Here is an 18,955-nt window from a genome sequence, read left to right on the forward strand (position 1 = left end):
AGTGTTTTAAGCAAGAAATACAAACTGGTTAGTGTTTTGGAAAGATTGCTTTGGTGCCAGAGTAGAGAATTGATTTAAATGCCTGTTTTCATTACTGAAGTCAAGGGATTTTTATTTCATCAATATCTTATTCTTTAATTGTCCTAAATTAGCATTGATTTGTACAATTATATTTCATTACTAAAGGACGAAAAATGACTCTTAAAACAGAGAAGTAATTCCTTAACATAATTTCAATTTAAACAGCCAGATAAATATACAGAAAGTTATTTTTTTCCTTTAATGTGGCCTTAATTCAGTAATGACAGTTTGAAACTACTCCCTGCTCACATTAAAACATTAAAAGTCTCCCGTGGCTGAAAAATGTGTGAGTGGGAGGGTGAGCCATGATAAACAGCTCCAAATGTAGTGAGTAGAAGAAGCCGTCTCCTCTAGAGAGAGGTGAAGGGACAAGTTGCCCTTTAGAACTGAGACTCATAGCCTATTCTCTACTAAAGAAGGAAGCGGGCTTCACAGGCCACAAAATGTCATGCCACGTTTTCAGAAAAATAACAATCCCAACTAACAGAGACCTTCAATATTTTATTCTCCTGGACAGACATTGAGACCTCTTTACAGATCCGGAATATCTTCTTGTCCTAAACAAGCAGTGCGACCCTGGATCCTAAATGTCTTCTTGCATCAATCACGAGATCTCTCTTCAATGTATGTTATCATTATCATTTCATGTAGCCTTTGTGTAGTTAGCTAAATTGTAAAAACACATTCTATCTCTTCCTTCCCTCTTGAATGTCTTGAGATCTCATTTTGCTTAAATTAGTGTCATGTCATTGCCCTTCCCAGTTGACCATGTGGCAAATCGAGTTTTGAATTATACTCATGTATCAACCAAAGCTTGCCATACTGATGTTATAGAGGTAGAGTAGTGTGGTCCCTTCCTTCAGTGCTCCTTTCTGACTGTACAGTAGCTCTTATACATTGCGAAGGCTTCTTTTCATATTTTGAATCTGGATTGATTTTTCCTCAACAGTACTTGACTTAGCCTATGGTGTTTTAGGCCATTCATTATCCTGGAATGGAAAATTGGGTACTGGAAAAATGAAGCAAGACTAGAAGAAATAAATTAGCATGACAGAAAAATTGCAAAAATATCTGAGTATGTAGAAATGAAAGAGCCTAGCCTGAATTCTAGGCTTGCTGTCAGATATACCTGGAAACTCAACTTTTTCTTTAGTCAGTTTCACATAAATACTTAGGGCCATGTAGTGTACTTTCTTTGCAACTGTTGAGTACATGATCAGAGACTTTAGGCAGGCAGGAGAGGAGGCCATGAGGATATAAATGTTGCCCCAAGACTATCCAAAAGCAAACTTACGTGCCTGGTTGAACCTCTAGGGAGAGGGGTAGGTGGTATTTCATCTGTTATTCTCATGGCAAACTTTGAAGACCTGGGAAGTACCCATGAGGGTGCACATAGTTTCGTCTTTAGGACTTTCTCTCTCTGTGCTGTTAAAGGACTTCTCCAGCCTCTATTCATGACCATAGTTACATTCTATTAATCAAATCATCATCCTGTTGAAACACACATGTACCTGTCATATGAAATGAATAGAAATAGTGTGCTAGGAAAATCGTACTCCCAAAATGGGAACAAGAAAACATGAGAAATGCCTTCAAATATTTGATGGACCACCAGGAGCTAGAAGGATTAAGTCGTTTTATGTGGTTTCCAGTAGTAAAATCAGGAACAGAAAAAATACATAGGTCAAGATAGGGAAGACTTTTTGTACAGTAAACAATTTAAGTTGGTCATAAGCAATTTTTCACCACTGAATGTGTTTGCATGGAAGCCTACTGCTGTCCTGTTAGATCACAAAGGATGCTTTCAAAATTCGGTCAAGCTAGATATTTTCTATGTCTCTTTAAACTGTAATATTCTAGAATTCAAACAGTAGGATAAGCTCAGTATCAACATTGTGAACTACAATTTTCATAAAACTTTTGTTTTCTATCATTGGAGATAATTAAGACTGTACTCATTTTTGTTCTGCATTGTGAGATGTTCTTGCTCCTCTCTGTGATTGTTGCCATTTTGTGTCTGGCATCTATTTTAATTTGTTATTTCGTGTGTTTATTTGTTTATTCAATCAACCATTTATACAACAAATATTGTTGAACTATTCTATACTAAATATTATGCTAAGGACCCCAAAGTGGAAATGACTTAGTATCTCCCTTGTCCTCATAAAAACGTGAGTCTCTGCTCAGCTGCTACTAAAGTTGGAGCTTTACCCTTAAATGTATGTGATACTTCTAGTTTTTAACGGATTGTTTAGGCCCTTAAAAGGTACTGTTATTCATTCAACCTGCTGTTTTCAAGTATGGATGAACTTAAATATCCAAAGAGTCAGGTGAGAAGACATTTGAGATACATCATTTGGCTCCATATTTAAATACTGTTTTCTGGCCACGACAGAGTGATTGAACTTGTTTATGATCAGTGCTTACAGGCATGGGATACAGGTTCAAAGAGCAAGTTTCAAATCCTGCTTCCTCTGGTTACCACCTATGAAACCAAATTACTTAACCTTTCTGTCTTGATCTTCTCATCTGGAAAAGGGAACTGTGGCAGAACCTACCTGTGAGGATTCTTATGCGCAATAGAAATACTGTTTGTACAACTGCTTGCCACAGGACTTCATGTGTAGTAATTACTGAACAATGAGAAACAATTATTATGGTGCTTTCGATGAGGCTCTCCTCTGTGCTTACTTATATTTTAGCACTGATTGGATTGAATTTTGGTAACTCTAGTTCTTTTCTTACATCTCTGTCACCCTCACTAAACTGTGAGGTTTCTAATTCCCTGACCTTACCTTAGTCTTCACTAGATCAGTGTTACAGGGCTTTCCAATCTTGTTCATGCCAGGAAAATACTGAAAATCTTAATGTTTGAGTGACGCATCAGGGAAATGAAAAAGACTGATCTGGGTGAAGGTGAACAACCTGTGGGCTCTAATAACCCTGAACTGCCCAGCCTCCCTGAGGGCTGAGAGCATCTATCTGTCGGGACACCAGGAACTATGGCACGGTGGCTGGAAAGCTCTGGCCTCATCCAGTGTCTGATGGAGTGATAATCAGGGAATAGTTGGTACCTGTTCTGTTGCCTTTTTTCTTGGATTAGAAAGACTTCCACCTCCCGGCTCCATTCTGGTGCTTTAGAAATGAAACATTCTATTTATGTTTTTCTGCTTTTTGAGTGTAAATCCTATATCCTGAAATATTGAGCTGTTGCACCAAAATTTCCTTCACAGGGATCTACGGGCCCTTACTGAAAGATATGTGGTTCATCTGGTAAGCTGTCCAGAAGACTTGGAGTTTCCAAGGTGGTTTAGGCCTCAGTGTGTTGTTTTATTATGAATTACTTGCATGTACATAGGAATTTTATAATGGATCTCCAGGAATAAGCTATAGGGGTATACAATATCTAGGTACAAACTTCTATCTATTTTAGTTTAAATATCCATAATTGTTATGGGGAAATGCTTCTTTCCCTAACTCTCTGTAGTCCATGAAGAGGGATTTTTTTCTTAAATGTTTTAAGCCTCTTGCCTCAACTGTTCTTGTCATGGAGGTTGAATAAGCTTGTTGGTTGGTGGGTGAAAATTATTTATTCACAACTCTCTATTGGGTAAAGCCAGATACTGATGGTTCTTAGGCATGGAGAATCCTGTCTCTTGTTGCTATCCTCCATTCTCCTGAACCGTGTGCAGCACTTATCCTCAGGAGGTGTGTGTGTGTTCAGACTCAAGCTTTTTTGGGGGGGTCAACTGTTCCAAGGTATAAACCAGGAGGGGACAGGATTAGGGTGTTTTAACAATTCCATTTGGCTCTTCACTCAGCCATTTCCTTCAGTATGACTTTATCAGAAATGGTTTCTACCTCTCTGATACCAGCATCTGATCTCAGTTGGTTCTGAGTTCAGGCAGAAAAAAGTGTTATCATTTATCAGACTCGCTAGAATGCCAACAGCAGTCAGGTACTATTTACTAGTACTCAATCTGGATTTAAAAACAAATCCTTAAAAGAGAAGTGAGACATGTATATGGTAAAATAATTCAAACCATATACAAGAACAAAGTGAAAAGTAAAATTCTCTTTCTTTTCCCTTTGTCTCTCCTCACAAAGTTACCAACTATTAACATTTCTGTGAGCGTCTAGAGAAAAAGCACTTATGCTTACATATGTATTTATGTGCTTTAGAAAATGCACACAAAAATGTTGGGTTAGGCAACAGTTTCTTAGACACAACACCAAAAGTACAAGTTATAAAAAAAGATTGATACGTTGCATTTCAAAATTAAAAACTTCTGTGCTTCAAAGGACATCATCAAGATAGTGAAAAGACAACCTATAGAATGGGAGAGAATATTTGCAAATTATATATCTGATTAGGGATTTGTATCAAAATATATGAATAACTCTTAAAACTCAATAATAAAAGATAAACAACTCAATTGAAAAATGGGCAAAGGATCTGAATAATTTCTCCAAAAAGATATAAAAATGACTAATATGCACATGAAAAGATACTCAACATAATTAGCCATTAGGAAACTGCAAATGAAAACCAAAATGAGATGCCACATCACATCACTAGGAACGCTGTAATAAAGAAGATGGAAAAATAACAAGCACTGTCAAGGATGTGGAAAAAGTGGAATCTTCATGCATTGCTGGTAGTCATGTAAAAGGCAGCCACTTTGGAAAAGAGTCTGATGATTTCTCTAAACAGTAAACACAGAGTTACCATTTGATTTGCAAATCCTAGATAAATACTCAATAAAAATAAAAATATATGTATAGGCTGGGTGCAGTGGCTCATGACTGTAACCCTAGCACTTTGGGAGGTTGAAGTGAGAAGATCATTTGAGGTCAGGAGTTCAAGGCCAGCCTGGGCAATATAGTGATACCCCATCTCTGCAAAACATAAAAATGTAGCCAGGCATGGTGGTGTGCACCTGTAGCCTTAGCTACTCAGAAGGCTGAAGAGGGAGTACCGCTTGAGCCCAGGAGTTTGAGGCTGCTCTGAGTTGTAATTGCGCCACTGCACTCTAGCCTGGGTGACAGAGTGAGACCCAGTTTCTAAAATAATTTTTAAAAATGACTACACAAAAGTTGTACATAGACTACAACGTGGTTGAACCTTGAAAACATGCTAAGTGAAAGAAGTCAATCACAAAAGACCACATATTGTATGATTCCGTTAATATCAGATATTCAGAATGGGCAAATCTAGAAACAGAAAGTAGTTTAGTGGTTACGAGGAGCTGGTGGTAGCGAGAATGGTGCATGACTGCTAATGGGTGCAGGACTTCTTTTTGGGAAAATGAAACATTCTATAATGAGATTATAGTGATTGTGTGTACAACTTTATAAATATACTTAAAATTAGGGAATTATACACTTTAAATGGATAAATTATGACATATGTAAATTATATTTCAATAAAGTCAGAAAGATAAGAAGGTACACATATATGACCCTTTTACACTAAACACATTTTAGGGTGTTCACCCCATATAAGCAGATATAAAGCTGGTATGTTTTTACATGGTTATGAAATATCCTAAATTATGGGACAATTGATTGTTTTCTGTTATTTGACTTTCTATCAAATAATTTCCTGAAGTGGAAAGGAGGCTTGTTCTTGGCCTGTTCATATCCTACAAATGACCACAGTTAGGGCATGAGAAGCATTTAGAATGGATACAGCAGAAGATCAGGGAAAGAGGTGAATAGGCTTTGATTCTGTAGATGAGGCTTGGAGTTTTGGAGAAGAAGCAGAACAGCTGTAGCCCAGTCGTTGGTGCCTGAGAGCCTTTCCTTGTCTGAACCAGTAGTTTTCCGGATATTAAAATTGGACCACCAGGCCTGTCCCAAATATGAGGAACTTATTCAGAGTTAACTCAATGCACCTCTGTGGCTGATGATTTTGCTTTTTGATTAGGCCTGCTTTGCATTTCTTTGTGGGAGTCAATAGGTCATTTAATATTTCATACCTTACTTTAATATTTTTGCCTTCTCTCCTATCTCAGGCTTGTGAGTTTATTTTTATTCATAACTGAGACCTTGGAAGTTGTACCTTTTATGAATATTTATAAATATTAATATTTGTAAATGGATAGAAAAACTCATTCTTTTATGAATATTTGCAAATATATTTTGCTGTTGGTTTCTGATAAGTTCTTTTTATCAGGTTAATGTTATTTCTTCTATTTCTTGATGAATAGATTTTCTTAAAAATCAGAAATAGATGTGGAGTTTTACCTGATTTGTGGGGACATTCATCACTATGGTTGTATATGTATTTATTGTTTCTTCTTTAATCATTCATGTGGTTAATTGCATTAATGCATCTCCTAGTCTGTTTTTGATCATTCATTTGGAATTCACTTCACACATATTTATTTAGTGCCTTCTACATAGCAGATGATGTTTTGAGCACTGATGAAACAGTAATAAGCAAAACCGACATTATTCTTTAAAAACTGTTAAATATGATCGACTAGCATTTAGGGTTTTTTTGTATTAGATGTTAGAATCCATCTCAAGAAATATTTAAAGCTATGAACAAAGATATATTGATAAAGAATGACTATTGCAACATTGTTTATAAACATTAACGTGCTCATCCATGGGAGAATGTTGAAGCAAATTTTAGTTCTTCCACCTATTGAATAATATGTAGTAGTTTGTTTATAAACATTAACATGCTCATCAATGGGGGAATGTTGAAATATATTTTAGTTCTTGACCCTATTGAATAATATATAGTAGTTAAAAAGAACCAAGTAGCTCAGCATATACAAATATGGAAAAAAATCAGTTTGCAAGATTTATGTTTCCATAACATCATGTCATTTTTGTAAAAATGAAGAAAATCTCTGTGTGTTTGTACTTTCTATAGGCATAAAAATATCTGGAAAGATATGAAACAACAAACTATTAACCGTGGATTCCTCCGGCGTCTGGGATGAGGAGTAGGGAGCATGAGGACATATTTTTACTTATTAATGTGGCACTATTGTACTGCTTGTTTTTTTTAAAAAACAACAGGCAGGTATTGTTGGGATTACAAAAGGAGAAAAATTAAATGTAGAGCTTGAGCATTAGAAGGAGAGCATAGAAAAACATTTTGAACACAACTCCATGGGTTAGTGCTCAATTGCAAGCAACGGAACTGTCATAGCTAGTTTTAAGCAGAACGCTACTTATTACTATGTATTAGATGATTTGTAGTATCATTGGAAAAGCCAGAGAAGCAGGTGGTAGATGGAATTTCCAGAAACAACTTCCAGCCCCAGAATCATATGGTCTCTGCTGTGATCAGGGTAGTTGTCACCACTGCCACAAGCAGCTGCAGACTCAGGAGGCTGATGACTCCAGAACCACCCCATTTCTCCTGTGATCTGCCACCATCTGTGACACATACCCTGCCTCCCTCCCCATTCAACTCACTTCCAAATTCTATAGCCTCACGGGAATGTGTCTAACGGGCAAAACCGAAGTCTCATGTTGAACCCTAGCTGCAAAGGAGTCTAAAATTGTAATTTTGTGTTTTCCAAACACCACAGTAAAGGAAGATGTGCTAGAAGAAGTCTTGAATAAATATTAAATATGCAAGCCAAACACAGCATGTACCTCAATAAGCAAATAGCACATTGCTTTTCAAATACAATAAATAGTTATTTTCCCACAAAGACTGAGAAAGTCATCAATTCATTGGCAAAATACTTTTTGATATGTAAGAAATATATGCTTATTGTTAAAAAGTGGCCAAGTAAGAAGCACATAACAAAAAGGTAGATAAAAATAATCTGAAAGCCCATCCTCCAATGTTAATATTTTGATTATTAACATTGTTAGTATTTTTACCTTTCAAACACCTACACACACAATTCCTGGCCCTACACACGTAAAAAAAAGAATCATATTAAACATCGACAGAATCTGTTTTAAATGTGTAGCAAAGCTGGATGCAATGTTTAAAAAGTAAAGTTAATTAAAAACCATAAAACATGTATTGACTTAATAACTTAGTTTAAAGACTTATTGAATTAATAGACACCGAGTTTATAAAATGAAATTCAGTTTTAAATCACTTTCATCGGGTCAAAAATAGGCTATCTTTTCTTCATTTTTAATGAACTCTAATTTTTGATTCCAAAGGTTTTGTTTTTAATTAACTTTTTAAACAAATTTTGAAAATATCTCCCTTAATACTGCCACTGGCCCTCAGTATTCAGAAAATTCTGTATACTGTTTAGTTTTAAAACAATGGAAAGATCAGTCATTAACCATCCCTATGACCCATAAAAGTCATGAAACCTGTCAGTACCTTTGTTTCCATGTTTGCAAAGCCAAGATGTTGAACTAAATTATCTCTAAGGGTTCAGAACTATGAGACTGAACATTCCGTGAAGAGATTTCCATCCTTAGGGAAAAGTTTCAGATTGCAAAATCCTGGCTTTGATTTTCAGGACTGCTTTTCATGTACCGGGTGACCTTGGGCTCATTATGAACTGCTGGATGCCTCCACGTATGAATTTGAGCACTGAGATGAAAAGTAGCTCCTATTTACTTCCTGGAGTTTGATGAGGACTGCCAGCTCCCTTGCAGCAAATGTCCTATATACATATGATACCTAATTAAAGTAGGGACTGTAATGTGGTCCAAGAGATAGCTAAACAGAGTTCTTTAATTTCAGTGTAGATTTTAATCTTGAGATGACTTTGAGAGATGTGAAAGCAACAGTGACAGCATTTTAAGACAACAAAAGAGCACAGGAATTTATTTCAGGTAATGAATGGATTGTATGATCACTTCAAATAAAAAGTTTACCTAGCAATATAGATTACTCAGTCTATAAATCTACCAGTGTAGAAACATACATTTCATATATCCTCCTATATCTGAAAAAGCTTATACAAATTAAACGTGATTATCTCTGGGGATAGAATTACAAATGATATTCAGAGTTTTCCAAGTTATTAATTGAATTACTTTTAGTAAGCCAATAACATTTTCTATGTCTAGAAAAAAAACACGATTCAGTGCCTTAAAAAATGTAAATGAAAGTTGTGCTTTGTTGCATATATTCTGAGGCTGGAGCAGGTAGGTGGGATAACAAGGAAAGAAAGAGTACCTGTTAAATTATTCTGCCTGTTTTGAGAGAGAGAGAGGGATTGAAAACGCTAGTGAGTAGAAAGTTCCAAGACCCTTTCAATCATTCGTGACCCTAACTTCTCACCTGTCAGATGATCTTAACTTTTGCTTCCAGTTTAAGATTTACCTTTAGGAATCAATGTTGTCCTTTCTGTACAATCACTTAACCTCATCTTGTTTAGCACTTGCAGTGGTGGATGCCAGGAACATTAAAGGCAAAAGGTGACATACTCCCAGGCCAGAGTGTCTGCAGATGTCACTAGGACTATTTCAGTAGGCTTGTTTCTCACTGTCTCCATTTCCTCCCCTAATCCATTTTACAGTCTTCTTGCCATTGTTTTCTAAAGCACAGCTCTGATATTTGCATTCCTTTGCTCAATAATCATGAGCACTCCCCTAGTACAGAAAAATAAGAAAAACAGAGACAAAATATCCTCCAAATAACTTTGGTGGATTTTCAAGACCGTCTTTGTGCCCCAACTTACCTTTCCAACCTTATTTTTCCTTCAGGCTGCAATCCCTTCCTTTACTGCTCTTTGCCTTTGCTTATGCCAGTCCCTTGGATCAGCCTTCTTTACTTCTATGCCTCCATATCCCTGTCATTTAGGTTTTAGCTCAAACCCCTAGAAGGCCATCCCAAATTCCCTTCCCTGAAACACTCTATACCTGCCTCTCAGCTCCCATAACACTCCATCTTTTCTTCTCTTGGGCACTTACTACCGTCCACCCTGTGGCTATTTGTGCTCTCTGGGAGCTCAGCCATCAACACATTCAGTCTAAGCTCTGAGTTGGTATTTTCTATTGTAGGACTGTAATAAATATGTGCTATTGAAGAATTGGGTTCAACATTGTTCTGGGCTAGATCCCATCAGAGTAGCTATACAACGAATGCCTATTAAGCTTTTGAAAAAAAAAAATTAACTTCTGCAGGCCACAGAAGCACCATTTAGTGCACAGGGCTATGATTTATTAAATAATCCTCTACCAGACCCAGGTTTTTTTAAAGATGAGTTGCTCATAGTTAACACTACACTGTCTTTTTGGGGGATTGTGAGCTCTTTCTTGGTACTAGCCCCTAAATCCACATCGATGTCTCTGAGGCTGTAAAATGGCAAAGTAGTTAATCAATGGCATTTGAAATTACAGGCAATGGAACAAATTTTCAACTTTTTGTAACACTTAGCCCGCTTTTTCTTTTCTGCCTTCTTGCCCCTTTGATTTATTTGTTTATATTTTTCTTTCTTAAATAGGTTGGATGTAGGCTATTTTTCAGAGTGATTCAGTTGGAGTAGCTGCCAATCTCTATTAGTGACAATGTGTGAGTGTTTGGGGAGGTGAGTGGGAGTTTGAGGAGGAAGAGGTAAGAAAGGCTTCCCCCTCCCCAGGGAGTGGGGGCAGTGGGTGTTTCATCAAGGAAAGCAGAAGACCAGATTGTCTTTCCCCAGAATTATGTAAACCATCTCACCTTCACCTGTGACTCGATTAAGCAAACCTAAAATCAACAGATTACCATGAAATGAGCAATATTAAATTTCTCCACTTAGCAGCATGAAGTCATAAAATCGAAGCTAAATTCAAATAGGAAACATCACAAGTAATATTTCTTGAACAACTAGGTTTGTGATCTAAGATTTGTATCCACTACATATATATCTTATATATCACTCTTAGGTAATTTTGTTTGGCTACCCTGAGTCTGATACATTCTGGCTGCCCTCATCAAGTTGAATTTCTAGAGTGAAGAGCTATGGTTAAGCTTGTAGATAATGGTGATTTCCCCAACGATGTGCTATTCTTGAAAACCTTTTCTGGGTAGCCTTGTAGCCTTCCCTTAGTTAAGTCTGTGATCTTCTTGCCATGACTCTTTAAATTATTAATACAAGAGAGACAAGGGAGAGAGGAGAGAAGTGGCATGATGTGGGCATAAAGACATGTGAATAGAGTTGCTTTGTTCTGTTTATACATGTGGCAAAATTCTAAGAAAGGCTTGTACCTATTTTTATAACTACCACTTTCAAGGAGCTTTTCCTATGATTGACTTAGTTAAGAAATAATGTTTAAACATTTTGTTGAACCAATCTATATACAACTGTTGCCAATTTCTTTCCACAATATTAGCGCTGAATACTCATAGAAAAAAAACCACTCATTTTTCCTTTAATAATCAAATAATTCATGTTAATGTAGAAAAATGAGAAAAAAGAGAAAAACCTACAGGAGTGAATAATGCAGCAGCATGTTAAAACGGTACTCTTTTTATTATATCTTTGAGTTTCAGCAGAAACGGCAAAGGCTACAAATAATACAGTAGATTTCATGTACCTCATATTCTAAAGTACCATGTGAAACCTGTATGCAGGATGCACTAAGAAATGAAGGAGTTATTTGACACATATAACCTTGGGTGGTCTTCCATGTTGAGAGTATACAAGAATTGCTTCTTTCTCACCTCAGCCAAATGAGATAAGGGGTTTGAGAACATCTACTTGGAGGGATTCACATTTGTTCCCTGGTGTTTGGTGAACTCGGAACTGGGGTCTATTTTTTTTCCAGGAGAAATCCTAAGATGAGAAACGGACTTGAGTTTCTAAGAGTGAGCTGTGCTTTCTTTGAAGGTAGAACAAAGGTGTGTGTTTCTTGTGGAACAGATGTAGGTCATTGAAAGGAATGGCCTGGAATTATATTAAAATAGACCCTGTCCAGAATACTATGTGAAGAACCAATGTGACCCCAACGCGGACGTGGAATGCTGCAAGTTCAGGTGTCCAGAGGATATTCGATGTGTGTCAGAGGAGATGCTGCGAAGATGTGAAAGGAAATTATCATTAGAGGTGCGCAGAGATGACTCTCAAAGGATTTTGCAAAAGATCTCTATAAAGCCAACAGTCAGTTCTGGACTGCCATTTCTAAAGAATGTAAACACCAGATCACAGATGACTCATTCAAAGAAGACTGTCCTGACTGGGCACGGTGGGTCACGCCTGTAACCCTAACACTTTGGGAGGCCAAGGCGGCAGATCACTTGAGGTCAGGAGTTCGAAACCATCTTGGCCAACATGATGAAACCCCGCCACTACTAAAAATACAAAAAAAAAAAAAAAAAAAAAAAAAAAAAAAAAAAATTGGCCGGGTGCAGTGGCTCACACCTGTAATCCCATCACTTTGGGAGGCCGAGACAGGCAGTTCATGAGGTCAGGAGTTTGAAACCAGCCTGGCCAAAACGGTGAAACCCCATCTCCACTAAAAATACAAAAATTAGCTGGGCGTGGTGGTGGGTGCCTGAAATCCCAGTTACTCAGGAGGCTGAGGCAGGAGAATCGCTTGAACCCGGGAGGCAGAGCTTGCAATGAGCTGAGAACACGCCATTGCACTCCAGCCTGGGAGATAGAGTGGGACTCCATGTCAAAAACAAAACAAAACAAAACAAAACAAAAAAACCCAAAACCAACCAACCAACAAACAATCAAAAACAACGAACATTGTCCCTACACCTTTACATCTGTTCACCTTTTTACCCTCATCCATCTCTGGAGAGGCCATACCTTTCCGCTAGCAAATGGTGGAAGATGCAAAGTGAGAAAGAGAGAAGCTAAGATGTTATCTTTTTTCCACTGTAGCATCTTTAGTCTAAAGTGGGCTCAAGCATTATTCCTCACTACAGGAAAAGTGACACAAATTGGATAAGAATTTGGAGTTTTAATATTACACCTGACAGTGGTGTGTGATCCTTAGATTAGACTACACTTTTTATTATTTGGAAAAAGAGACCATTTCTTTGTAATTTAAGATAAACCAGAAAAAATTACAGGAACTCTTTGAAATTTGAACTAAAGGGCAGGGCACAATAAAGTCACAGAGGGATTTGTGGGAGCATTACTGAGAAAATATGGTTAGTTTCTGCTTACTGCTATAATAACAATCACCTGAGATGCTGTTATAATAACAATCACCTGAGATTACCCAGAGATCGCTAGTGCGTGTTGGTTTATTTCTTCCCAGTCCTTTTTTCTTTGCCTCCATACATTTTGTAAAATCAAAAATTGGGATCATACGATATCATTTATGGTACATATTTCCCATCGATTTTCCCTAGCCCTTTATAAAGTCTTTAAAAAGTCAGACAACAATAGCAAATTATTTAGAAAATAAATTTGGGTGTACCTGGAAGACATAAGGCAATTTAATGCTATTAATTTTCTGTAAAGGTCAAGGCAACTGTGTAATTGTCCAAGGACTAACATTAAGGACTATTACAGTGCTTTGCAAATCAGTTAGTTTTACTTGCTGCATTTTGTTGATAGAAGTGAGACACTGCAGCATATGAGAGCTTTACACTCCATTTCCATCCTATGCAGAATGCAGGGGGTGTGAGTCCCTGGTCTATCCCCTTCATCACAAGTCATCAGTCTCTTTTGAAGTATCAGAAACACATGGTAATTGCAGCGAGACAATAATCTTGGCGCTATTTCATTAATTATGCCTCCTTCCCAGCTGGTGTTTTTATTTCAGGAATGTTTTGTCTTCCTTGTGTAGGCTTCATGCCCCTTGGGCAGGGACTGAATTTTCCATTTTGTCTTGTCTTGTGCTGTTGCCTAACAAACACTGAAATATAATTTAGAAAATGGATTTGGTTCACTTACAATTCATCTACAAAGATTGGCAATGCCACAGGTATTTTTTAGCCTTGTGTCTTGCAAAAATAATATATTTCAGTTTTAGTTTCTCCAGTGTCTCCTCCTGGCAGGGGCATGTGGGCAAAGGTGGTTCCTTTGGAAATGAGAACGTCAGACATTACAGATATTCATGGCAGAAGGGACCACTTCTTTCAGCTAAGATGTGACTGAGAAATATTGGCAAACTTGCTTTTTTTCTATCACTATTGCACATTGGCAGCCTATGATAGACTTTTTTTTATTGGTTTACACATTCTTTAAAAGTAGAATTAAATGATAACATGTACAAATCAGAAGACTCACATAAAATTGAAGATAAAGTGAAAACAGCTGACAACTTAAGTCGCATATTCCTTTATGGTAATAATCAGCTGAGGAGCTATTTTGCTTTCAGATAGGACGTGCCTACTCCATAATACTACAGTCTCTGTGACTGCCTGATGTGTTACCAACTATGAGCCAGTGTGTTATTCACCATTTAACATTGTGCTTGTATTGCCTCTCCCCTCTATATTTAGCCTACTTTAGTCATCATATAGCTTGCTTTATCCTGTAAGCATTTTAATTTTGCAAACTCTGCCTTTTCCACATGGTCTTCCTGATCTGCCTGTTCAGTAGTTATAAGGTTCCAATCTAAGTATCCAGTTAATCATTGGAGAACCCTTCAGACAATGATATCATAAAATAGTCTATTTAGAAAGAATTCGATATGGTTATGCTTTGTGACCCCACCCAAATCTTGTCTTGAATTGTAATCCCCATAATCCTTATAATCCCCAGGTGTCAAGGGAGAGACCAGGTGGAGGTAATTGAATCATGGGGGCAGTTTCCCCCATGCTGGTCTAGTGATAGTGAGTTCTCACGAGATCTGATGGTTTTATCAGCGGCTCTTGGGCCTTTGCTTAGTACTTCTCTTTCTGGCCACCTTGTAAGGAAGATGCCTTGCTTCCCCTTCACTTTAAGCCGTGATTGTAAGTTTCCTGAGACCTCCCCAGCCATGCTGAACTGTGAGTCAATTAAATCTCTTTCCTTCGTAAACTACCCAGTCTTGGGCAGTTGTTTACAGCAGTGTGAAAATAGGCTAATACAGTAAATATTATAAAAATATTTGAAAACAAAAAATATATTTAAAGCTCCTTACTAATAAGATAAAAACTAACTCCAGCTTGGAGAATAACACTGTTGGCAAGTTCTGAAAAGCAAGTGGCTTACTGTACTACCATAACTGAGCTAAGGTGTGTAGCTCTGGATTCTAGTTAGAACTGATGCAGAAAGAGGCAGCTGCTATATGTCTGGACAACACTCTAGTTGGTAACATGATGGTAAGCTTTGCTTATCTCATTGTTTGTTTAAATGGTTGGAATTATGTATTTCTTTTCAAATTCCAGCTGTCAAGAGATCATTTATCTTATAAGGACTTCTGAAAGCCACTCACTCGCTCTCAGGACTTATTCTGCCAATTCTGCCAGCTTAACTTTGCATTAGGAAGCATAGACATCAGAATTTTGTCAAACTAGTTTAGATTTCAGGGGTGAAGGTTCTGTTTCAGTCTTTGCTAGTCTCTTCCACCCCCAGCACCTTCTAGTTGAGTAAATTGCAACCATTCTATCCAGTGGAAGTCAGATGTTAGGGAGTCGTCTTTGGCAGTTTTCTGACAACCACATCCAATTAAGTCCTGTTCTAATTCTTAAATACTCCTGACACATCTGCTTCTCTGCTATTGCCACTCTCCTTCTCCAAGCCACCATCCTTTCAAGAAAAGCCTTCTACTCCAGACCTCCCCAGTACAACAGCAGTTTTCCATTACCTTCAAGATGAAGTCCACAGTAATGAACATCTCTCCAAAACCCTCCATCTTCCACACTGCCTTCATCTCCAGTGTCTTCCCAGAATCGTTATCTTTTTGTCCCACCTCCAGACTCCCTAAGGACGGCACGCATGCTCTTCGTCTTTCTGGAATACTCTTATCTCACACTTTATTTCATGTCTACTTTTCACCTTGAACTTCTTTCCTCAGCCAGTCCTTCTCTGTACTTAGTACTCTCATAGCATCCTATCATTTTCTTTTTGAAGTAACAATTACATTTTAATTTATTCTCCACTGGGTAGTAAGGTTCAGATTCTATTTGTCTTATTCACAGTTATAAATCTGATGCTTAGCACAGGGTCTGGAACCTGCTTGGTGCTCAAATATATTAAACTAAACATGAAGCCGCGAGGCTCTGAATACATAAGACATATGTATGAGAGGTAAAAACCTGAGCAAATTGGTTATTTAACATTTGCAAATTATGCAGTTTTATTGCAGAAGTTAAGTAGAAAAATCATACAGGCAGAAAAATAAAGATAATAAAAATCTCTTTAAATTCTTCAAGATAGGAACAACTGTAAATATTTTTGTATAAATTATTGCTGTGTTTATCCTCTATACATGTAGGTGTAGTTTATCTAATTTTTTCACTTAACACATTATGAAACTATTCCTGTGCTGCTATTCTATGAAACATCATTTTTAATGTCCATGGAATGGATGTTTCAAAATTAATGTCTGCATTCTTGCTTATAGGATTTTTAGATTGTTCACATTTTAATTTTTATTGTCTTAAATTTTTAAAAATTAAATGTCATGTCATTACTATATACTTTTAGCTTTTGGAATGGCTTGCAAGAAGAGTTATATTACTGAAAAGTCTTAATACTGAGACACCATATAGCAGAGTGGTTAAGAGCATGGACTCTGGAGATGCATATTCCAGGACTTGAGTCATGGCTCTGTTGCTAACCAGCCATGTGACTTTTAACATGTTACTTATTTTCTTTTCCTTTTTTTCCTTTTTCTTTATTTTCTTTTATGATAAGAACACAGCATGAGATTTGCCTTCTTAACAATATTTTCAGTGTAAAATGCAGAAATGTTAACTATAGGCACGAGATTGTACGGAAGATAACTAGAACTTATCTTGCATAATGGAAACTTTGTCAGTTGATCAGCAATTTCCTATTCCCCCCGCCGACCTCAGTTTCTGGTAACCACCATTTTACTCTGATTCCATGAGTGTTAACTATTTTAGATAACTCATAAAAGTGGTATCGTACAGTATTCTTTCCTGGCCCATTTTGCTTAGCATAACATCCTTCAGGTTTAACCATGTTATCAGTATGGCAAGACTTCCTCCTTTTTTTTAAAACAAGGCTGAACAATATCCTATTTGATGTGTTTTACACTTTTTTGTTATTTATCCATCGATAGACATTTAGATTGTTGATGTGGTATGGCTGTGTCCCCACCCAAATCTCCACTTGAATTGTGTCTTCCAGAATTCCCACGTGTTGCGGGAGGGACCCAGGTGGCAGTAATTGAATCATGGGGGCCAGTCTTTCCATGCTTTTCTTGGGATCGTTGAATAAGTCTCATGAGATCTGATGAGTTTATCATTGGTTTCTGCTTTTGCTTCTTCCTCATTTTTCTCTTGCTGCTGCCATGTAAGAAGTGCCTTTCACCTCCTACCATGATTCTGAGGCTTCCCCAGCCGTGTGGAACTGTAAGTCCAATTAAACCTCTTTTTCTTCCCAGTCTCAGATATGTCTTTATCAGCAGCATGAAAACAAACTAATGCAGTTGTTATCGCATCTTGGCTGTTGTGAGTAGGGCTGCAGTGAACTTTGAGGTGTTACCTAACTTCTGTGTGTTTTAGTTCCTCATCTGTAAAATGTAACGTGATCACAAATCAGGCTTTCCTTAATGAATTGGGCTACTTCAATAAACTTTTTCCCTGCTTTCCTTCAATCCCCCTTCCAATCCAATTTACAGTCTGCTTTTAATTGACCCTTAATGCCCAGTTTTGATACTTTCAGTCTGTTGTTCAAGAATCATCAGTGCCTTTCTAAGTGGAAAAAATATCTCCGGACTCCTTCATTGAGTATTCAAGGCCTTCTATGTCTGTGCACCACCCTTCCCTCTACAATTGTATTCTCTGTTCCTTTTCTGCTCTTTATCTTGGCTCTTGTCAATGCTTTAGCTCTTCTTCTACACCTCCACTTATTCCTAGCCTTATAATTAAGGACTCAGCTCAAACTCCTAGGAAGCTGTTTTCAATTCTCTTCCCTTGAAGTGCCCTTTTCCTTTCTGTGAATGCTTGCGACACTTTCTCTCTACTTCTCTCTGATCACTTAAATTGTTTTAAATGGCAGTTTGGTTATTTGTGATTTTAGGGGAGGTCGTCAGCATGTAGTGACATGCACACTGTCAGTCTCTGATCTGGCTTGGTATTTGCCACAGGACCATACCTTCATAGGCATGCAATAAATAAGGGCTAAATGATTGAATGATTGAATAAGGGCTAAAAGCATTTGGAGGCTAGATCCTCCTACACTTTATTCATTTTATTTTTTTGAGGCAGAGTCTTGCTCTGTCGCCCAGGCTGGAATGCAGTGGTGCGATCTCAGCTTATTGCAACCTCCAGTTCCTGGGTTCAGGTGATTCTTAGGCCTCAGCCTCCTCAATAGCTGGGGCTATGGGTGTGCACCACCATGTCTGGGTAATTTTTGTATTTTTAGTGGAGATGGGGTTTGCTCCATGTTGGCCAGGCTGGTCTTGAACTCTCAAACTCCTGACCTCCCAAGGTGCTGAGATTACAGGTGTGAGACACCATGCCTGGCCCCCACTATACTTTAGAAGATAAATTAACTTTCCCAGCCCACAGTGCTTAAGCCATATGGTTGTGATGCAAATTAATGAATAACATATGCAATTCACTTTTATCTAATTTGATTCTACTTATGAAATGCCATCTTTTCTTACACCCACTGTTTTCTTGCTGAAATAATCTACATTATGGATTAATTCCAGGATTTCTAGCAGGCTTTTTTCTTCACCTCCATGTAGAGCTCGTTTCTTGTAAACAGGTGCAGTTTATTGTGTCCATTTCCATGTCTCTTTCCACTGCTCTTGCACGGTGACATGTGCTGCCACCTGTTGCATTCTAGAATATGCTAGCTGTCAATGTACAGCAAAAAGATGAGGGTAGGGTCAGGGTCATGAGTTCGGTGCTTCA

This window comes from Rhinopithecus roxellana, chromosome 14 (assembly GCF_007565055.1).
Source record: "Rhinopithecus roxellana isolate Shanxi Qingling chromosome 14, ASM756505v1, whole genome shotgun sequence".
In the NCBI taxonomy this organism is placed as follows: domain Eukaryota; kingdom Metazoa; phylum Chordata; class Mammalia; order Primates; family Cercopithecidae; genus Rhinopithecus; species Rhinopithecus roxellana.